Source organism: Ambystoma mexicanum, chromosome 7p (assembly GCF_040938575.1).
Source record: "Ambystoma mexicanum isolate Mex_15411 chromosome 7p, UKY_AmexF1_1, whole genome shotgun sequence".
NCBI lineage: Eukaryota > Metazoa > Chordata > Amphibia > Caudata > Ambystomatidae > Ambystoma > Ambystoma mexicanum.
In genome coordinates this window covers 189,119,395-189,137,105 of record NC_090939.1, presented here as the reverse complement: position 1 = coordinate 189,137,105, position 17,711 = coordinate 189,119,395, and the positions used below count along the sequence as shown (strand labels likewise).

The following is a 17,711-nucleotide window of genomic DNA, read 5'->3' as shown; positions in this document are numbered from 1 at the left end:
CAGTTACAGCGGGTTCTGTTTCTATTTTCCCTCAGCGGCAGATCCTCAGTCCCGCCGAGTTTGACATTATTTTGCTTGCTTTATTCGCACAGTCTAGCGGTACCTGGGCTATGTAACCGGTCCGTCGGCACTTCTTAGGAACTTATTCGGCGTGGACTATTGATAGTTGAGGTTGAGTGTTCTAGGGGTCTTGTGGAATAGCTGATAAGGGAAACAGAGGTTGTGGGTCAGTGTTGTACTAAGCTTGTCAAGCAGAGTTGCTGGTGTCAAGTCATTGGGAAAAGTCGTGAGCGAGATCAAAGGACGACGTCCCGCCATCTCCCGCTCACGTGAACACTTTTTCTTTGTGTATTATCTTGTGGCAGTTTGAAACAGTTTGGGGTGGAATGACTTTACTTACCTGGTTGCTCGAAGGCAGCAATAGGCGGGACCTGGTAAGGCACTGAACTTCAACTGCACGGGCTCTCAATGTCTTCTTTTCCGATGTTTGGATAGGAGCGACTATTCAACTTGCTTCTCTGGACAACGGTACGCGCTCTAAAAATGCCCACCTGCGTCACCGAGCCAGAGACAAGAGAATCTGCAACCCAACTCTGCGGCCGGGTCTGGGTTTTGTAGAGTAGAGCAAAGAAAGAGGACTGGCTCCGCACAGTAGCACAACAGTTCCTGGTCTCAGACAAGAGACTCTGCAACCTGACTCTTTTATTGTGCAAGTCATGTGATCTGCGCCTGACAGACTGCTGGCCAATTAACCATGTCTTGGTTTATAACCATACAGTTTCAGCGAGCACATTTTTTAGTGCGCACATCCTGTCCTGGCAGTCGCGATAAGGTTGTTTTCTGGTTGTCCCCTTCCCACTCGAAGTGAAGAGTGCTCCAGGATTTCAGAAACCATAGCAGTAACAATCCAGAATCCCATCCCTTCAACCCCATGGAACAAAGTGGAAGGACACCAAGGGGATGGGATATTTGAAAGCCGAAGGGTTATTAAAATCAGTCAGAAAACTGTGTAGATCAAGAAGCGACTGTCCTCTGGCGGTCACAGCGAAGGAGCCCATCCCCTAAGGGTCTCCTTGTCGGTGAGCGGGGATGCTAGCTTGTAGAGCGATGAGGGGGGGGAACACATTTCCAGATCATGAATTTACACGTCTTATGGGCTTGACTGAAGTACAACGTAATATATTTCTATATTGTTCTAAAGTTCTAACACATTTGATAGATAATATCCATGCATGCGACTTGACTTTTCCAGAAATTCTAAAACATGATTCAGCATCCATGCTGTACAATGGTAGCGAGTGGTTGCAAAGAGCGCAACCAACGCAGATCTTTACAGGCAAAAGTTGGAAGGGTGGATCTAGGTCAAGAACACTTTGCCACTTGTGGCTATTAATTGGATGAGTATTTAGCGGTGTTCTCTCTGTTCAGACTAGTTCCCATCAGTGGAATTGTCTTGAAAGAGGAGGATGCTCACTGAGATCACTTGAGGCCACGGATGCCTGGTTTGCCTGCTAGATGAAATGGTTGCTTGGTGGTGCAGCCTTTACACAACTGTGGGATGTTTTTACCCATGCATCCAAGCCCTACCATAAAACTGTGCAGTACTGGCATGGAAAACATCATGATGGCCAGAACTCCCCAGAGAGTGCACAGGGAAAACATGAAGAATAGGCTGCCACCCATTTTTGCCTATGTTGTGAGCACAGGAGGGCACTGCCTAAAACCACCATTGGGCTACACACACAGTAGCCTGAAACCATTGGGAATGGCAATGCTGATTGCCAAAAAGCAACTCAGAACTGTGGGGAATTCATTTTCTTAATCCCAAAAAGGTTTGCATTACCGGTACTCACCACTATCAGAAAGCCGGCGTTTTAAAACCACCAGACTTTTGTGTAAAACTGAACAAATGAAACAAAACCAGACCAAGGAAAGACTTGCTAAGAGGTGGATACAATGTCAAACTATATTCTGAAATGACTTGAAGGAAGTAATTATTTAATGTGTAGGTAAAAATTGTCAGTTTGATTTGAATGTAGAAAACTGGGAACAAAAAGTGACATTTAGCTGAAACCTGGCTTAATGAAACTGAATTCTGCCTGACAACTACCCCCGACAGGAGTTGAAACTGGATCAACAGCCACTCTTCCCAGGCCTAGCTGCATCCTGCTGCCCCTTGCCAAAAGGAGTTCACCTCTCTGATTAGATTAGGTGTGGAGCACCTGGGAACTGGAAGGGACAGAACAATGCAACTTCCTTGACTCAGGCAAATGTTATATTGGGGGCATCGTAAACTAGCTTCCTCTTGGGAGAAACTGGGGGGCAGCTGTGCCTCTGTGAACAAGCTGGCTTGGGGGAAGTGGATAAACCAGTTATTCCACCCTGTGACGTGGGAAGCCACACCCCTTTTTGACCAGAGCATAATTTTAAAAAGATAGATAACTCATAGTGTGGACATGTCAGAATTATATAAGTAATATCATTATTTTTGTGATTTTTCTGTGAACATTTTAAGAGGCGTTAGGACCCTGTGGTGTATTCTGGGGGGTTGCTAGCGGAAAATAGGGTCTTACTCCAAATGTCTGCATGTTAAAAATCTGACACTTCATCAATTAATGTCCATACTCCTTGCGCACGTGTGTGTAATTTTGGGTAAATGTCCGATATTGCAAAACCAGTTAAAAAGCGCAAAATGTTGTCATTTTTGAATGCAAGCCCCCAGGAAGATCAGAGGCGGACAAGCATGGACCATAAGGAATATATAATGTGTACATGTAATTTCAACAAATTGAATATCTGGGAAAGATGTATTTGAATCAAATATAGATTTGTGTGCAATCTGACAAGGGGAGGTTCCTCTGACCATAAAACCTACAGCATCACTCTGACTCATATTTCCTTCCCCCAATCAAGGGAGAGAGGAGGAATTGGCCAATGATAAGTGAGAGGGGCAGGTTTAGTTATGACCAACGCACACACCCACTTTCCAAAACACATAAAAAGAGACTGCTGGGACAGGTAGAGAGATTCAATTCCATTTGCTGCGGAGCATGCTGACCGACGACTTCACATCCAGAGATCCAGACTTCAAATCCATCAATCTCCAGAACCTGTAGCAGAAATTAACTCCAGAATTTGTAGCAGAGAGGCCTGAATCCACCAGCTGAATCCTCCTCAGCAGGCCTCAAAACTAACCATCTATTCAACAGCCGGGCGAGCTGTTTGAAGTTTTGGCGAGAATTTTTGCAAGTACCTGTAGCAGTACCCAGAAAGCAGTGTTACATCCAGAATCCAGAGAGGCTAGACCAGCAGAGCAGAGCTGACCCAGATCGCTGTGAGCAGAACCGGTGCCTGATTGACCCGCCGAGCAGACAGAACCGCAGCCGGAGGTGTTGACCAGATCCGTGACGAGGCCTAGTTCAAATTTATATTGTGAGTACCTAGCAGAACTGTGCAATCTCTTAGTTAAAATAATCTAATCCAAACTATTTTAACCTAAGTAGAACTGCCTCCTAGAAATCGTGTCATCTGTCATTTTTAAAGCTGCACAACTGGCACCTGTCAATTCTGCAGCTACAAGCTGTCACCTGTCAATTTGAGTTTACTTTAAATCCGAAGAACTACCTTTATTTAATCGTCCGTATCTCTGGAACCGTTTGGGCTAGGATTTAACTTAACTTTCCTTAGAATATAAGCTTTCCAACAAGCCTATAACCGACTCCCTACTCTTTATACTTTTACCGCAATCGCGATTCACGCACTCGCGAAATTTACTGCGATTTGCGATTTTGGCTCAATTTCTCCACTTGTCAAAATAGCAGCTCCATTCTTTCTTTTGTTAAAATCCGTTTGCAACTTGGTACTAACTCATAGAGCATTGCTAAAGTGAGCCTGAACTAATACCAACACGCATCTCCCACTCACCCTGAATCTCTAGAGGGAATTAAAATCAGTTGGCACATTTTCCCATCCATTGCCATCACACTTAAAAGCATTTTGGGCCTGTGTTTCAAACTCCTACCTGTTTCCTCTAAGCTTGCTGGGGGGGAACTGAATTTCGTATTGCATTTGATTGCATTCCTGAGAACTGTGTGCTCCTCTTTCCATCTCCTTCCATTACTTACATTGCATAGGAGAGGGGGGTGAATTGCCAGAAAAAAAGTGATTATCTTATCTTTTGCTAAAATCATATCAAGTATTTCTTTACTGCATTTTATTCCTCATTGCTTTTCCCTTGAAACCATAAAAGTATTTTTGATACTTTATCCATCCTATACTAATTCCTCATTGATTGTAAAGAAGTGTGCCTGTGCCAGATTACCCATTATTGATCAACATCATATGTCTAAGTGTACTATCAGATATTAATTTATTATAAAAGTGTGATATATATATATATTGTTTAATTTTTCAAATAAACCTTTTAATTTGCAAAACAAACCTACTTCTTGGCTCAGTGGGGTCAGGGGGATTCTAAGAGGGGGTGTTATACAAGGGTTGTCATCCAGAGTACTGAACTGGATATAAAAATACATCAATAAGGGTTTTCCTCAGCATCCCAGACTAGGCATTGACTTAGCTGTAGTGTTGATTGCATATCGCTTACACAACCTAATGGCGAGCCTTTATATTTTAAAATTAGTTTTAGATTTTCAAGTTTTTTTGTTGTTTGTGGAGCAGCACGTCGGTTCCCAAATCTGAGGCTGATCAGACTTATCAAAAGATCAGAAATGCACACAAAAAAATGGCGGAAACCGAATTCATTGCGCCCTCCTTCTAATTTTCACTTGGCATATAGTGAGAACCGATTGTATACATATGTTTTATTCTTGAAATTGTAACAATAAATGGAGTCTTTCTCCTCACTTTCTCAAATGGATTAAGGTAACATCCTTACATTCTTGTTAAGTTAAAGTAACATCCTTACATTCTTGTTAAGTTAAAGTTACATCCTTATATCCTGGACACGTGTTTCACTGTCTTATTTAGGCAGACAATTCTTCAGGAGGAAAGGAAAGCCTGTGAGTTGGCTTTATAATTTGTATTAAGCAAATCAAAAGCAGCAACAAGATTCTTTATTGGAGCTAGAAATGAACTAACAGCTGATACAATCGGTTATCACGATATGCTAAGTGAAAATTAGAAGGAGGGCGCCATGAATTCGGTTTCCGCCATTTTTTGTGTGCATTTATGATTCATAGAGGATCTTCAGAAGCCAGACACCAAAGGTTGTCTTAATGTAAAGGAGAAAGGAGATAATTGAACCAAAGCCAAAAGGCATTTCTTTGATAACTCATAGCTGGTGGAAAAGGGGAGCATGAAAAGTGTGGCAGCGGTAAAGGGAGACTCTGCTTCTAGTAGTTTTGGGGCAGATGCCAGTCAGTTGAAGCTCTGCCTTGGAATGATTCAGTAACATCTAATTGAGAACATATCGAGTTTGGTCTTGTGGAGTCTGTAAGTAGTGCCAAAAGTGTGTGTTGTGAGCGGTTTCTTGCCACCTTTTTTTATATAAACTGAGGAGGGCCGATTGGTTGAACAGGGAAACGGACAATACAAATGATGGAGCGCATCCTTGCAACTCTGGAGGGAATATTAGGTGTCAGGTGAAGTGACCTCATCTAGCGCATCTTGTTAAAAGATGGCATCTTTTTCCCTTAGATGTACTTTTATGAAGAATCGAGACAAATAAATGTTAGATAGTAGAGCCAGTCTAGGGCAATTTTCACTACACCCTTCATGTCTCCTAGACCTTTGACTAGTGCATTACTTATCATTAGCATTGGATATATCATCTGGCATGTGATGCACCCTCCAGTGTCTCCATGATGTATAGCTAGATTGAAATGTCACTGACAATTATCAAGGTTCTAGCTAAGCCGAGTGCATGGTGACTATTAGGGCTGAACTCCATGATTAGGGGTTCTGCTGTTCCAGTTTATCGGCCACCTAAATCTTTTTTTCTTTGCCTCTACCCCACCCATCCTTTGGCTTCTTATCTCTGACTGCTTTTTGTGGACCGAAGCACTTCGACTGAAGTCCCCCTACCACTGCAATCCTTTTTTAGTATATGGTCATGTGGTTGCCCATATTGCTCACAGGATAGGGGTGTTTTGACCACCTCAGTTTGTCCCTAGGATGATGATATCTCCCTACATTGCTTTCAGATAGTAGGCTTGTGGCACCTGCAATTTAGATTTTGCTTCACCAGCAGTGCAGCCTAATGTACCTCATAGTTGCCCTGTGTAACATTTTGGTAGCCATTGGGTCACTAATATATTTTCTTAAGTCCTGCTCTTGGGCATATTGTTATTGGGCATTCGGTTGCTTAGAAACCCATGAGGCAGGCCTGTTCTGAGCTGGCCCTGCAGTTTCAAGAGTAGTTTGGGCTTTTTTAGACCAGTCCCTGGCCCTAGATAGGCCAGGACACATTCTCTGTGTTTGGACATGTGTATTTGCTGGTTTTTGGAGCCAATCTGAATTGCTGGCCACCAAAAACATTGTTTGAGTGCCCCTTTGTGTGATTGGATGGTGGGCTTAGGCCAGCCCATATATTTGTGGGTTTATCCAGGAGAGAGACTGATGCTAAAGCAGTTTTGCTAGATTTTTGCAAGAGTTCTGTTGCTGCAAATATGGAAAATTAAGTATGGCCATACTGGTTGGGCTTGCGTCCTACACCTTTTAGTTCCAGTTTAGATTTTTGGCTGCTAGACATCCTTTCTGGGCTATCCCCACCTTCACCTGGTCCTCCCTGCTGGCAGGGCTGGGCTCGTCCATGCTGGTACCGTCTCTGGACCCTTCTGCCGCTGCTTTCCGGAAAAACCACCTTGGTCATGCGCCTTGGGGTAGGAAGCTGCTGACATCCAGATGGATATTGGCACACCAGTATTCCACCTTGGCTGTTGGTTTGGGCCACTAAGGGTCTCCTCCACCACCGTTTCCTTCATGGGACCATTTTGTGCTGGTTGGCTGCTCCCCCTTTGTCCAACGTGTCATCGCAATCTGCTCAATCGGGTTCCTCCATCGTCCTCCAGGCATTTTAGCTTGTGTTTACTGGTTGGTTCCACTCATGAAGGCCAACATTCGTCCAATGACATCTGGGTCATGTGTAGCATCCTGCAAAGCATCCAGTACTTTAGGTCTGGTGTCCTCTGGCTTTTTCCCTCTTGCAAATGTGTGGATTTGCACCTTTTCAGTAGACCATTTCTGTCTCCCTGGCATGCAAGGCCTGTTTCAGCGCCATTGCTACAGTGCATTGCCTAGCTGATGGTGGTTTATTTAGGACACGTATTCATTGTATGGGTCAGTTCCCACATCCAGCGCAATACCCATGTCCTTGCTGTGGTTCCCCTTTGGCATGCTTAAGGACACTGTACAGCAGCTTTATTTAGCTGCAGGCAAAGGCAGGCGCCTTTGTGGATACTAGTATCTGGAACTACACATTTCTTCCTCGCTCACAAATATCACTTGCGTCCAATCCACTGATGCGCAACGTGCTATCTGTGATGAGATACATGCTGCAATGCGCATTGTCAAAACCCTATTTGTTATTAATTAGATCACGGTATAGAGAATTTTATTTTAAATGTTGCTAGTTTTTTTTTTAATACTGGTGTCTTGTACCCCACTGCTATCCAGCAAACCTACACCATGTACGACTTTGTGTTACAGTGCATTATGGCACAGTATAAAGCCCAGTTGTGCTGTACATGGCACTAATGAGAGTTTCTCCATGTGTACTGTAGCTAGGCATTGCCAATCGGCATCTGTTGCAGTATTGCAATGCCTACTGATGGCATGTACCAACGTTTTAATAGTGCATCTGCCTAGGGGAGTAGCTTTAATCCTGTTGCCGTTAGAAGCCCTGGTACTTGTGTTCCCTCATCAAATTAATTCTGATAAGTGATACCCTTATTTTAGAACTCAGACATAAACGTACTGTACGGGCCTTACCCAGGATATTCAAGGGGGCGTGCTGTTGGGAGTGGTAGTATGAAACATCTTGCAAGCACCAGGTTGTAATTGCAAACCTGCTTCCCTTACCTTGGTATGTGTGCTCCAGCTTACCGTAGTATGTGTTTAGTAATATCAACGTAAGCCCTTTGTTTCATTTCTCGCCAATCTGGCCCCTCCACCCCATTTAAGAGAAAGGAGGAGTAATGACAGTTTGTCTTTTCCCTTATTCATTTTCCGATATTGATTCAACAGGAATGCAAAAATAAGTAAATGCATAAAGGAATACGTGAGAAAATGCGCCGGCATTCATCTGGAGGTGGGGTGCTTGCCATCTTTTAGTGTTTTTTGCAGAGTTGTTTTGTGTTGGTCTGAAGTGGATGCAAGAGAGACTTCCCAGACTAAAAGGGGAGGTGGAATTTAAGAAAGTGGGTAATCGAAACTGGCCAGGCATTTATGCAAAGTATCCACAGTAATTAATTGACCTTGCCCTTAATGAATGCTTTAATGTGCTGGGTGTGATCCCCGTGACGCATGCTTGATAGATCAAACAGTACCTTGGTCCTCAGGTTAAGAAGCAGAGAAGCCTTGCTAATTGGCCCATCAAAAGCAATGGGTCACATATGACATTGTGTTGGAACTGTATGCATGCAATGTGTCTTCCATTCCATTGCAGCGACATCATCACAATATGGGATTATTGACAAAGGCTGGCTTTTTGCATGACCTTGTCCATTTCTTGTTGTAGAATATGCCAGTCGCCATTTGGAGATCTGTGCCACCAGATCTTTCCAGGTCTTGGCAAATGCTGTGTTCAGAGTTGAACCAACAGAAAATGTGCAATTGGCAATCCCTTCGCTCGATTTTAAGCACTGCATAGGCCATTGCCATGTCCGCACAAGCTCCAGTTATACAAACGCCCTTTTTATGTTTGAAGTGCTGCCATGCTATGGTGGGGGAGTGGGGGTCACCTGGAGCCCCCCAGTCACACTCACTTGGAAGGCATTGTAGTTCCACCTTCACAAGCTCTACTGTAAATTCTCCTCTAGCAGTCTCATTCTAAAATGCAAATCAGGTTGGCTTTCAAATCTTTGCCTGAGACCTAGAATTACAGCACAGCATGTAGTATACGTCTAATGGAGTACATTAGTGCGATGCCCCTTGCAACGCAGGAGCTGCACTGGAGGTCTATTTCCACAGAGACCTACAGGATGCATGTCTTCTGTGTAGTGCTGTAGATGTCGCGGTGCCCACCTTGCCCTAGATCTATAACTGGAAAAGGAAATGCAGCTCACATGATCCTGACTCTCGACCACCTTGTACCTCCTACTGGCAGCACGACCTTTGAACAAGGATGGCCAATAATGCTACTGCAAGTTCATGTGGTTCCCTGTCATGGTTTTGACTTTACTCTGCATCCTTTATGATGGCCATTATGATGTTGGCCAACACATGACGCACCCTTGTCTGTGATACAAGACCCATTGCCTCAGTGAGTTGCATCTGCGGAATTTACTGTATTTTGTTGGATCAACTGTACAATTTCATCTACTGTAAAAGGTGCACGTCTTTTGATTTCCGGGAGCTGTGTACGATGACACTTATAAATGGAGTACTCTATATAATAGTGACTTTACAGTAAACTAGACTATTGTATCTCATTAAAACAAGGAATAATAAATACATTAAGAGCAACGTATAAACACTAATACTCCTAACACTCAATGGTGTCAAATGTGTCTGGTAATGGAATAACTTTGGTAACTGTTTGAAATCTGATGCCAAATTGATTAAGCAGTCCACCCAGTTGATGAGGGGTTCAACTGGCTCCCCACTGGTCCCAGGTCTACAGTATTGGAGGAGCTCATTGTTGCATCCACCAGTGTTGCTAGAACCCACAAGTGCCTGAAGGGCTTTGTGCTCGAAAGGACTTTTACATCACACACTCCTTACAATGTATTTGTGGCAGGGGCTTCAACCCTCATTGAAATGCAGAGACCCCTAGAGGTGAAATGATGAACAGCATCCTGAAATGGTGTCCTCACCATGTATCCAAGAAATATTGATCCAAAGTGGTGTCAACATATGTTGGTGAGGTGGCCAAGTCGGGTGATTTTATCAAACAAAAAAAGAAAAGGCAAGAATAATGTAGAAATGCTGCTTTCCAGTACAGTATGTAGTGGTTGCTTGTGTCAAACTCTTCTTCAAAGCCAAGAAAGACTAGCGTTACAACCTCACTGGCATCTCGCTTTGACATCTGTGCAGAGCCTGCTAACGCAGGTTTCAATCCCGGCAGGGACAAACTCAGCCTTTCATCCTTCCGAGGTCGATAAATGAGCACCACACACCGTGGGTAATAATAAGCACCGCTCAGATACCTGAGGGTTCGTAGCGCTATATAAATGCGAAATTATTATTATTATCCCGGATGATTGGCCCACTAGGACTGCTCAAGATGGTGTTGCGGTTTATTATATCTTATATCTGTGGGGGAAAAAGATCTTAAGACTGGAAAATGATTAAGGGCTTCATAACCGGTTTGGTGGATTTCTGAGGTGGATTCACACCTGCAGAAATGATGGATTAGTAACTTGAAAAATCAGCCCAATTGCAATATTACCACTGCACCAGTGGTAACAGTAGTGCAGTTCCCGCTGGTGGTATTTCAGAAAAATCCATTTTGAATAGTGCGGTATCTATCCATTTGTAACCTTATTTTGAGGGTGGAAATGGATTGTCTACAGTAGTCCTTCACACCTTTGCTGTACATGTCTTTGAATGCATGAGGGTCAGGCAGTGAGTGGGCATCAGAAATACCCACTTTTTCGGCCCCTTACAGTGTTCCAGTGGAAAATCGTGTGTCCCTGTGTTGAAGAGGACCTTCGCAGGTTTTTTTTGTTTTTTTTTTTTACACATGAAAGGGACTTTGTGCCATGTTTGCCTCCACCTCTTCGGTTGAGTTCAAAATTGCTGTTTTTGCACGTTGAAACAAGGCAATATATTGTCATCTGGTGGTTGTCCATTGGAATTCCACCACAGATGTGTACTGGTACTACTCAAGGCTGTTAACTGATGGGTGTTTAAATGGCCGTTTTTTCCCCCCAAATACCTGGGTCCTCATTACGACCCTGGCGGTCCCGTAATGAAGGGTGCTGGTACGGGATCGGCACCCTTCATTACGGGATGCCCTATTACGAGGTCCCCTTGCGGCACCGTGTAAGGACGCCTGGTCAGACCAGACGTCCTTTGCGGGTCCCGCGAGGGGACCAGGGAGCTAATAACGGGCCCGTTATTACCAGGCCCGTTATTAGCTCCCTCCCCATTCCCATTGAGCCCTATGGGGGCTCAAATGGGAATGGGGATGGGTTCCTTCAAGGAGGAATTACCGGGTCCTCCAAAGTGGGAATGACCCGGTTATTCCTCATTGTAGGAACCTGGTACTGGGACCCTGTATGGAGGCAGCCATGCCCTTGTTAAGGGCATGGCTGCCTCCATAAACGTAATGAGACCCCCAATGTCTTATCTTTACTACTGAATCTGTAATGAGGCAGCTAAACCCACTCTTTAAGATATTGTCTAACTATTGGACGGGCATTATCTGATCTTTAATTGGCAAGTTTGAGGTGGTTGGATACCGCAGAGAAGTAGGCCGTCTACTGCGTAATGGTGGATCTCTTAGTGTCTCATTGGACTAATGCTTTTTAGTAAAATTATGAGAGTTCAACAATCCAACGCGTGATTTATCAGTTTGGAAAAGTTTGGTGCATTGCCTGGTTCGATATGTTTATACAGTTCATGGTCACAGGGCAGGCGTGCATTTCCTGAATGTTATTCACTTCTTTTTTTAAAGTCCCCATTTGTGATAGGATTTTGTTTGATTTGTAGCCCTTTATGGCGAGCCATTTGTTGAGAGATTTATTTGTTTCACATGTGAAGAAAGGAAATGGGGCAATTGGAACAGTTCGAGGGGTCGTCTCGTTTTGCCGCCTTGGAGTTTAGGAATTGGTGGAATATGTCTTCCAGTGTCCATTGTGCAGTTAGTTTAGTCGCTTCGGCTGCGAGTTACCTGGCATTTGTCTGGTCGGTCATAGTATTTTAGGATTGTTATCGGGGTAATCTGGTGGAGATTTTTGTGTTTTAATTTTTTTGATCTCTTGTAGTGCACCACATACGAACAAGGGCAGTGGTTCAAATGGGCAAGTGGCGAAGCCAGTGCTCCAGATAAGATTTTGAAGTTGAAGTATCTTACTTCCTATTTTTTAATGTTGTGAGTAAAATAGAGTATTTTTATAAGTGAGTAAACATCTTTTTTAACAGTAAATCTTAAATGGTTTTGTAATAAATATTTCTTTGCACCTAGTTCATTCATACACATAAGAGATACATGTTGATGTAGTCATATCAGGCAGTAATAGTAGTTTCTTCCTGTGGTACTAAAGTGAACTTCTCGTCCAAACCTACCCCTGCAGCTGTGTGGATGAATACAGGGACACAAGGTCATGTGTGTGTTACCTATTTTTTGTTGGGAGTATTTGTACACCCTATTTTTATTTTCTGGGAGTATTTGTCTGTTTTTAGAAGGTAAAAGCTGATACACTCCTTATCTTTAGGGCTGGCAAAGCTTTGAGGAAGTGGGGAAACCGCAGGACCCAACTGCTCTGGGTTACACATTAAAGTCTGAAATTGGCCACCCACAATAGTATTTTTAAAGGCAGAATATTTATTTTGCTCATCATCTTTAAAGATAATAATTCTTACAAAACTGGCAACCTTTGTCTAGCAGTCTTTGGTAAAGCCCCATTGCAGATCTAGCTACGACAGTTCCCAGCCCAGTATAGCCGTTTCCATCCCACATTTCATCGATTTTCAATTCATTGAAGCACCATTGGCTCCAATCCACGTGTTTCATTGTGATGATATTTGTCTGACTCTTAAGAGGTAGGTGGTGGGCATTATGAAGTCGTTTTTGTGTCTAAGGTCGCCTGGGAAGGGAGTTCAAATGAAAATAGGTTTTGTTGTAATACTTTGGATTTCAAACGATCATATTTTCTACCTAGAAGTCTGCACGTATGTAAGCAGTCTTGTCATCCCATCAATTAATTTGGCACATTACCTGGACCCAGGTTGTTAAGCATAATCTGAAAGTCTATATCCCTTAGTCGCTAGTAGTTTAAGGTGACTTAAAACACTGTTATTCAGCACCTTCCAGATCTAGAGTCCTGGAAACCTAATTCCAGCTAAACTAGACCTTTGCTATGTGTAGGGCACCTTTAGAAAGCACAGCAAAATGTTTAACCTGCGACTTATATAGTGGGAGTGTTGTGATCTATATACCGAAAAGACACAGCTTTGGATACAATGATACTGAAAAAACTTTAAAGTGCAGTTAAGTCGACCAGATTTAACACAACAAAACCCTTGAAATTCAGTGGATGTAGGAAGTTATGACCAGCTTAACTCTACGCGCTCCCACACGAACTACAGTTAACCTTGGCTATCTTTATTCATTTTTATATATGAACTACAGATAGCAATGGCTATCTGTAGTTTATTATAGCCGCAAATATCGAAAAAAAAGGCTGGGAAAAAAATTATGTCTTGCTCCCCCAGGCCCTCACCAAGTGCCCCATCATCTGTGCCAGCTCCCCCATACCTCAGATGGCCTATTCACCTCCCCTGCCCTCTCCCCCTCCCTGGCCCTCTCCCCCCACTGTTTCTGTGACACATGAGATATCTGCTATTCGAGGTTATAGCCGAGGTTACAGAAAAGCATTGTGTGACAAACTCATTCCCCTGGCCCCCTCCAAATCCCTAATTTCACTTGGTTACCTCAAGCCACCCTCTCACCCTCTCACCTCTAGACTAATGACATTTGCAATTATTTTGACATGCAAATGGCTTTTTCCCTTGCTTTTCATTTTGGGATATCCTCAGCTATAGCCCTCTCGAATTGAGAAAAAAAGTTCGCGGCTGTCTCATTGCGTCATTAACAGGCCAGTTGTTAGCATGCTTCCCTTTCTCATTGAGCCCTATGGGGGCTCGAATGGGGATGGTCTGGGTTCCCTGAATGGGGAAATACCGGGCCCTCCAAGGTCAGAATGGCTGGGTATTCCCCCATTCAGGGAACCCGGACCCGTGTTTGGAGGCAGCCATGCCCTTGTTAAGGGCATGGCTGCCTCCAAACTCGTAATGAGGCCCATAATCTTATCGAGCCGTCTTCTTTGGGACCAGTGCTATGAGAGATACCCATGGGTTAGGTCCTACTGCTGGTTCAATAATGTTCTGGTTCACAGGCTTTCGGATTTCTCCCTCCATGCTTCTGGATATTGAATGGTATGCCCCAATTGTGTTGGGCCACTGGTTTCACTGATGGGTCGATGTGGAGTCTCACTTTACAGTCTCGTAATTTGCCCAGTCCTCTAACGCTGGAAATGTAGTTTAAACATGTCCTTCTGTCCCTATGTGCTTGTACTCATGTGCCATGATTTTGTATAGTACATGAACCAGGCCCATGTCCATTGCCATTCGAAAACTGAGAATGCATCCACTGTCCATCTGTCTTGAAGTCCAACTGAAAATGTGCGGAGTGAGATTGGCATGAGCACATTGCTGTTATCACTCTGCGGCATGGTAGAGGGGTGGTTGATCCGTATGGGTAGATGTCTACACTGGATGTTTTTAGTTTTGGAGGGTGTGACATCTTATTTTATGTGCTTTCTCACAGAGTATGTTCACTGTTGCTCTTGTATCCATGAGGAATTCAGCAGGGCTTCCATTGAGTTAGAACTATGCACCTGTCCACAATAGAGCCCTTAAGACAAGAGGGGTCCAGCGACCATCTGGAAGACATCTCGACATCCCAGGAGGTGACCTGGCCTAGATGTGGGGAATCCATAGGGTGGGGGGTTGGTGGCTGTAACCATGCTAAAGAAGCATGCTGGGACACTAAGTCCCCGATCAGCCTGTGAGTGTCTTTGTTGGACACTGTCCTGAGTATGGCCACTCAGAAGTGTTGCTTTTTAGAGCAGGAGATGCACTTCATGATTGCAGAAGTCTCCTTTCTTCTGATATGTGAGAAACCCTCCATGTGCCACATTAGGTCCCCTAACCCATCCCTGAGATCTGGAAAGGGGGATCCCTGGGATATGAACCCACTATTTGGGGACAGACAGCCCAACTTGGGCAATGAGATTCATTAAATCCAGAGTGGTCCTAATTGCCATGTTATCGGAGAGTGCCGGCCATTGGCACTCGGAACCCCCCCGGCGGGGTACTCTGGAGCGGGGGGAGGGCTCCCCATTGGTTATTCTCCATTTTGTGCAACATCATTCTTTTATGTTACGAAATCATGTGATGACTCCAATGGTGGCCCCAATGTGTTCTGGTACTCCCTCCTTGGGACACAGTGTATACTCTAAAGACTTTAACAATATTTCTTTTTGAAAAAACGTAACTGTACAATTTGTGTTTCTATCATTTTAATTTCACAGAATTAGGTGAAATATTATATAAATTATATATTGTGTTCTTGCACTTCAAAACGTATTGAGCATTACATGTTGTCTTCTTGTGGGTCACAGATGTCCTCAAAGCAGTGGGTCTGCTTGTTGCCTCATGCTGCGCTTGCTACCTGGGCTACCTGTTTGCAGAAGTGCTCCCTGAAAACTCTGTTGAGGTGGCCATCAGCAACATACAGAGCATAGGAGAAAAACCTGTTGTCAGAGGTTTGTAATCCTTGCTTCTCTATGCGATCAAGTGTTCTTTTGAGTTTTGGAAACGTTGCACATAAAATAGGTCTGTGGGGATGGAAGGGGCTTCGAATGATTGCTGGATAATTGCCCCTGCAATTTTTGCCCAAACCTTTAAATTAGCTTTTGTGGTATTTTCATGCATCCTTTGCATTTGCACAACTCCGAAGCCTGGTGATTGTGTTTCTGGAAAATTATCACGATCCATTGGCATAAGAAGCTGCCCACGTGACGCCTGTTCTATTTGTTTGTCATTTGCCTGGTTTATCCTGTATTGCTGACTCCTCAACCTGCATTGTTTTGAATGCGGCAGTACTCCTTCTCGCAGGACTATAAATCCAGCATTATCTGCCATTGTACCAGGCCCCAATGTTAAAGCAGGCAGTAATTGTAGGTTACAGTATTGTTCCTTTTTAGCAACATGGCTGAACAAATTGGATCTTGCGCTTTTTTAAAATTGTTATTTAACTTCATTTCAGGTTGTTTGAGCCACAATGCTACTGCTAATTCTTGCCTTCATGCCACTGGGGACACCACGATCCAGTCCTGGGCTTTCATTTCTCCATCAATTGTATTCTTGGACTTGCAGTCTTGGGCTAATTTCAAATGAAAAAAATACCTAAAGTGAAAGCAAAGCCCTTGTCTGGAACATGGCGTTTCTGGTGATATGGAGTCACCTTTTACGCACACCCAGAGCAACTTCACTTTTGAGGCAACAGTTTACAACAAACTAATTGTAATTAAGGTTATGGCAGAGGCCTAACAGCAGTGTAGTTATTATCACAGGTAACTTTGCCTATAAACATGGTCAATTGGTAATCTGAGCTAATACTAAGTAAATCTTTGGCGGAATGTAAATCGACTCTAGAAAGATCAATCTTGCCCAATGTATGTTAATGCAGCTTCAACTGTACCCCAGAGAGATTAATGAAAAAACACAAAAAATGTTCAAGCTGGCGGTTAAGACTAATTAATTGAAGCTGATGGGGGTGTTAAGAAAAACAGGTTAAAAATGTTGATCAATTTGTGTCAGGATCCCAATTGGTGGCCTGGTGGAAAGTTGTCCTGGGAAGGGTTAACCCTGTTGTGGACTGCACTGTCACGTGGAACCTGTCTGTGGTGATCTCAAATGCTAGTACTGTGATCAGATGGCTTGGTCACTCAAACATTGCATGGATCACTTGAGACCAAAAATAGGGGATGGGAATGTAACTTATTTGACAATGTTTCAAAGATCATAAAAAGGTAATTTAAAGAAATGAAGAATGAATCCCTGATCAGGTGTTGGGTTGGATTCCATCTGTGATGTAGTGGCTGTTCTGGAGTCTGCAAATTACGCCTGTCCTAATACTCAACAGTAACATGGAGTGGGTGAACATTTGTATTTTTTGGCTCTTAGTATTTTGAAAAGGACACCTAGAGTAGCCAACAACCACTATGAATAGAAGAGGGGCGGATGGCACTCTCAGGTGCATATATCTTTATCAGCACTTTTGCCATGTACCCGCCCTCCCAACAGTCGTGTCAGAAGGCATTTGTGAACCACATCACCACAGGACAGTGTAGGAAAAGGCTGTTCTGTAGCTGGATTTCAGTTTCTTTACCGGACTTTCTTATTAATATGAGGCCCATCTCCCTTATGGAACACAGAAGTGTTAGAAGCCCACTGCTGTTTGATGTAAAAGCTCTAGGTCAGGGCTGTCCAACTCCAGGCCTCAAGGGCTGGAATCCTGATGGGCTTTCAGTATATCCCTCAATCACATTCATGAGAAAAAATCCAAACAGGCCCATCTACCTCCACACAGAACAACAACTACTCCTTGAGACATTTATTTGAACAATTCGAAAATTTGAGTAAACAAGAACTAAACAAAAGGTGGGAAATGAAAACACTTAAAATGTATTTGGAAGTCAATCGGATCCCAAGAGGTCTACAAATTTTATTTTCCCTCCTTTTGATGAAGACGAAACAATAGCATTTAATGACTAGGTACATTTATTGAATAACACGTC

At 43.6% G+C, this 17,711-nt stretch overlaps 1 long non-coding RNA gene across 1 annotated transcript in view; it reads left to right on the top strand.

Moving 5' to 3' along the window:
• LOC138526539 (uncharacterized) overlaps positions 1–17,711 on the top strand; it is a 204,266-nt gene that overhangs the window by 59,157 nt on the left and 127,398 nt on the right. The window contains exon 3 of the long non-coding RNA XR_011283614.1: positions 15,531–15,674. This is a non-coding gene — a long non-coding RNA (uncharacterized lncRNA). The remainder of the gene's footprint in view (positions 1–15,530; positions 15,675–17,711) is intronic.